This window comes from Rana temporaria, chromosome 6 (assembly GCF_905171775.1).
Source record: "Rana temporaria chromosome 6, aRanTem1.1, whole genome shotgun sequence".
Classification (NCBI taxonomy): Eukaryota; Metazoa; Chordata; class Amphibia; order Anura; family Ranidae; genus Rana; species Rana temporaria.
Genome location: NC_053494.1, coordinates 64289441 through 64295073, shown reverse-complemented (window position 1 = coordinate 64295073; position 5633 = coordinate 64289441). Strand labels below are relative to the sequence as shown.

The 5633-nt window shown below is 42.9% G+C and overlaps 1 long non-coding RNA gene across 1 annotated transcript; it reads left to right on the top strand.

Moving 5' to 3' along the window:
- Window positions 1-4115: 4115 nt before the first annotated feature.
- On the top strand, window positions 4116-4790 carry LOC120942643. The gene is made up of 3 exons (XR_005750212.1): window positions 4116-4172; window positions 4424-4606; window positions 4698-4790. It is a non-coding gene; the product is annotated as an uncharacterized LOC120942643 (long non-coding RNA).
- Window positions 4791-5633: the final 843 nt, after the last annotated feature.

The following is a 5633-nucleotide window of genomic DNA, read 5'->3' as shown; positions in this document are numbered from 1 at the left end:
ACACTGGGCACAGTTTTCCCCACTGCGCGCCCTCGGCGGCGCGCGGGGAATGTAAATAGCAGGACGTCCACCCGGCAATTGAGAGCCGCGCTGTGGACGTCTTTCACCGCGGGTCTCAAGTGGTTAAAAAAAACATATTTATAATAATAGTGTTTTCAGGTATTTGTTAGCACTACACAAAAATGAGAGCACATCAACAAAGATAACGGGGGGGGGGGGGGATTAACTAAAGGCAAATTCACTGTGCACTGCAAGTGCTCTTGGAAGTGCAGTCACTGTAGATCTGAGGGGGGAATAAAAAACAGCACTTTTGTTTGTACATGATTGGATGATAAAATCAGCAGAGCTTTCCCTGATTTCAGATCTTCCCCTCAGATCTACAGAGACTGCGAATTGCAGAGTGGATTTGTCTTTAGTAAATAAACCCTGTTGTTTTTTGTGGTTTAGCAACAAAGCATTGTGCCGCGTACACACCATCGTTTTCTGCGATGGAAAAATGCGACGCTTTATGTGCTTTAAAAAAACGTCATTTTTCAAACTTCAATTTGAACAACGACGTAGCATACACACCATCGCTTTTTCACAACGCTCTAGCACAGCGCAGTTCCGTCAATCACGCACGACGTCACTATAAAGGGTCGTTTCCATGCGGAAGACGGCCTCTTTTGCTGATATCGTGTTGCTGCGTGTTAGTAAAAGTTTGGTGAGATACGATTCGTGATTTTCAGTGACTGTGCTTTAAATTTCGTTTTCTTGTCTATAAGCTGAAAAACACCTTAACGAATGTGCTGATTCCATTCTGAACAGTCGTTTTACATGAATGAGCGCTGCCGTCTCCTAACTTGCTTCTGAGCATGCGCGGGCTTAAATCGACGTTTTTACGTACACACGGTCAATGTTTAGAACACAGAAAACGACGTCGGCCAAAAACGACACATAAAATTGAAGCATGCTTCAATTTTTTTCTGTCGTTTTTTAGAAGACATAAAACGACGTTTTTGCCCACACACGGTCAATTAAATTGACGTTTTTGAAAATGACGGTTTTTTCCATCGCAGAAAACGATGGTGTGTACGCGGCATTATAAAAGATGGAATTCAGAATTATAGAAGAGATAATTTTAAAGTAGCACTCCAGCTTTTCCTCCCAAAAACATGTAAATGAATCACAAGTCCAATATCAGTGTGTGTGCGTGTGCGTGTGTGTAACTTACCACATTTATCTGTGTCTGTGATGTCACTCCTCATTCTGCCTGAATTTCTAAGTACTCTGACTTCCTGTTTCCTTCCTTTGACAGTCCTGATACTAAATGTCCCATCATGCTTTGAGCCTCTGTAGTTTCAGGGTCGGTGTTCCGTCAGATTAGGCGATCCGTTCTGTTGCGGCCATATTGGTACACCCGCACTCAGACGCACTAAGCCAACAGTCTGACTTCGCCAAGCGAACATCTTTTTACACCCACCGGAGTCTTGCATCTCACACTTATTGTTACGAGTAAACTGAGCTTATATTGTGAAATACAGGATTTAGAACCATGTCGCATTGTTTTGATGTTGAATTATAAAAGCAGCGATCTTCTGTCAGATTAGCAAACGTGTGAGATCAGCAGATTTGCCGCTGCTTTTAGAATTCAACATCAAAACAGTGTCATGGAGTTCTAAATCCTGTATTTCACTATATAAGCATACCTTACTTGTAAAAATAGGTGTGAAATGCAAGACTTAGGTGGGTGTAAAAAGATGTCCGCTTGGCGACTTCAGACTGTAGGCTTAGTGTGGCCGAGTGCGGGGTGTACCAAGACATCACATCCATTACAAAATCTGATGGGTGGCCAAATCTGACGGAACACAGGCTATAGGAGTCACTTGTAGCAGCTGTGGGAGTTAATGTGGACGGATCTAATGTCACGTGCACACGACCGTTTTTTACATCGGAATTCTGTTCAAGCTGTCTTGCATACTTATGGACACACCAAATTCCGATCATCCAAAACGCGGTGACGTACAACACGTACAACGGCACTATAAAGGGGAAGTTCAAATCCACTGGTGCCAGCCTTCGGGCTGCTTTTGCTGATCTTGTGTTATCGCGTGTTTGTAAAAGCTTGGTGAGAGACGATTCGCGCTTTTCAGTCTTTGTGCTTTTCAGAACGTTTTCTGCTGTTCATTTGGTACTTGTCGGTTCGTATCTGTCTTTCAGTGCGTGTATTCAGGTTGTATCTGTTTTTCAGTGTGTTCTTGTCCGCTCGTTTAAGATTTTCAGGTCGTTCTTCATAGGACTTTCTGTTCTTCAGTGCGTTCTGTTTAGTTCGTTCTGACCAGCCGACCATTTTCTAGCTATGTTGCTGGTACATACTCGTCGTAGTTTGTGCTGTGCATGGGCTTGGTGTTGGGGTTCATGCTTTAACCCAAGCTCAGTCCATGAACAGGGTGAGGAGGAGTTCATGGTCGAAGAATAGGTTGCTCCAGCGGGACCAATTCTGTCACATGCCTTTGCTGCGGGAGATCCAGGAGAATAACCCAGATGACTTCAGGAATTATGTCCAGATGATGGCCCCCGTTTTTCACCATCTGTTGGCTTTGCTGTCCCCCCTATATTACCAAGCAGGACACCTGCATGCTGCAAGCCATCACTGCAGAGTAAAGGCTAGTTGCCACGTTGAGATACCTGGCAGGGAGAAGTTTGCAGGACCTAAAGTTTACGACAGGCATCTTCCCCCAGGCTCTGGGGATCATTATCCCAGAGACCTGTTCTGCCATCATCCAAGTCCTGCAGAAGGACTATATTAAGGTAAGTTGTCTCCTTTAACATCACATTCTATGTATTTAATATTTGCTAATGTATTGTATTTCTTTAATCATTCCCTAATTACCATGATTGTAATATGCTGTGAATGTCCCCTTTGTCCCCATGCATGCTGTAAGCTTTTAATGCCTCTTTTTTTGGCCTACATGCATATTTCCCTTAATGCTATCCTGGGCCCATATACACCTAGCCTAGTCACGTAACAATATATTTTGTCAGCTCCATTGTAGTGCTTTACCCTAAACACCCCCAAAAATGTCTAAAAATGTTTTTGTTCTCATTAAATTCAGATAGAGTGGCAGAGTCTTTTTTTGGGGTCCCAAACTCAGCTAGCACTCCCCCCTCCAAAAAAAATGTGTACAAATGTTTTTGTTCTCATTAAATTCAGACATAGTGGCAGAGTCCTTTTTTGGGGGTCCCAAACTCAGCTAAAACCCCCCTAAAAATTTTACAGTGGGCCATCAGAGGGGGTAAGGAATCTGATAAGTGGGCCTTATATTTTTGTCTTTAAATACTGCTTAAAATAAATGTTTTACTGATGTTGGCCAAGAATGTTTTTGTGTAATCTTGCAATGTTATGTGCAAAAGTACTACTTTTTTTCTGGTTTGACTCCACAATTTCCACAGGAATGGCAGACTGTGGCTCCCCAATTTGCCCAGCGGTGGGACTTTCCGAACTGCGGAGGGGCTTTAGACGGGAAGCACGTCCATATCGTGCCACCACCCCATTCGAGGTCCTACTATTATAATACTTTATATACCATAACTAGGGATGGAAGCATGTATTTTACGGGACTACATTTTTGTCTATTTTATGTCAATATCCAGTACTGCATTATTGTTGTTTTTCTAAGTGCTAGCAGCAATGTGCTTACAACTGTTTCATTAGTATCTGTCACATTTTGAGTACGGCTGGGTATTTTGGGCCATTCCACATCTGTTCACAGGTTCCCTGGCGCTGTCTGGTTAAGGGTGTTGGCACCTCCGGCCCCCTGTGGGGTGTGGTCCTATCCGGGGGCAGCAACACTCACTGCACACGCTCTCCGTCCTGTGCTCCGAAGACGCACGGACGGATGGGCGGGCAGTGCGTGTCGATGTCATGCCTCCATCACCTGACATGGAACTAGGTCTCCGTGCGGTGTATTGGTATACCATCCACGAGGGGTTACAGGAGTCAAACGGCGCCGCATCATTGGGCAGATACCCCGCACCAATGCAGGCGCCTCCCTTCTCCTCCCCCTCGTATGCGTGTCTCTGGGCGGGTAACATTGGGGGGTGGTCCCTATAAGAGGGTGTCACCTATGGCAGGTACAGGCATTTGGCTCTTCACATGTCATCAATCCATGCAGCACACTCGGAACTCACAGGTGATCCTCTTCCTCTCTCCTATACCTCACCACACCCAGTACCTTCACCTCACTTTACTATCTTTATATTCCCATTTCTCTTTGTCTTTCTTCCCCATCCCCCTTTTTTCTCCTTTTTTTTCTCTCTTTCCTTTTCTTTTTTCTTTTTTCCTTCTCCTTTGCTTGTTCTCTTCCCCCCCCCCCTTTTCCTTTTCATCATATCTCCATATCCCATTCAAACATAATACATTCTTCATTTATTTCCAATACAGCCATCATTCCTTACCGACCACAGTGCATTCAATACACCATGCCTCATGCCTGTGCCACCTGGGTGCGCTCTCCTGACGGGCCCTGCACCCCTCATTTTCCAGCCCTAGTCCCCGGCAGTGACCACCCCAATCCTGGGGTCCATCCGGAGCTTCACTCTAGTGCCAGCGGCAATCGGCAACCTGGTGAGTACCATCTGGGGCTTTTTGATGAGTCCTCAGCCCCCACAAATGTTGGATGCCCCGTTTAACCAGCTATGTGCTTATGTCGTTCCAGATAACCAATGTAATGCATGCCTGCTCCTGATGAGCGACCAACAGTCGCGAAACGCGTAGAGCTCTATATCTCATGCATTAATCTATTATCACTGCAGTGCCATGTGATGTAATTTCCATTTTAATATGTGATATCTATCTGTCTCAAAAATATAGTACAGCTTGATGTACTCATTGCATTTATATATTTGAGTCACTGCCCACGTACCTTGTCCCCCAACTAATCTGTGAAACATATATGTTTATCTATTTCTTCAATAGTGCAATATAGTCATGGACGGTGCATTATGTGAAAGTAATAAAATATTTAAACCTATTCCAGATTTATTATCTTTGATTCATTCCCCCCATTTATTGCAAACAGTTTCCCGCACATGCTTCATTTAAAGTCCCGCACTTGTTTCTCTTTTCTATTATAATTACAAGGGGTTTAATAGTATAGTGTTGATGGCGGTGGTTTCGGCACAATATGAGTTCCTCTATGTAGACATGGGGAAGAATGGCCGGATGTCAAATGGTGGAGTCTTCGCCCGGACGGAGTTTGCCCTAGACATGTGCAATTTGTTTAGTTTCTAATTAGTTTTTTAACGAAAATTCGGAAATTTCGAATTTTCGTATTAACTAATTTTTTATTTCCGAATTTTCGGGCTTCCGAAAAATTTAGAATTTTCGGATTTCCGAAAATTAGAATTTCTGAATTTTCTGATTTCCGAATTTTCATATTTCCGAATTTCGTTTTTTTTATTTTCGAAATTCCGAATTTTCGAAATCTCGAATTATTTTTTTTTTAGATATGTCGAATTTTTCATTCTTTAGAAATTTCAAATTTTCGAATTTTCGAATATTTTGAAAATTCGAAATTTGAAAATTCAAATATTCGAAAAATAAAAAATTCGAAAAATAAAAAATTCGAAAATTCGAAATTTGAAAATTCAAT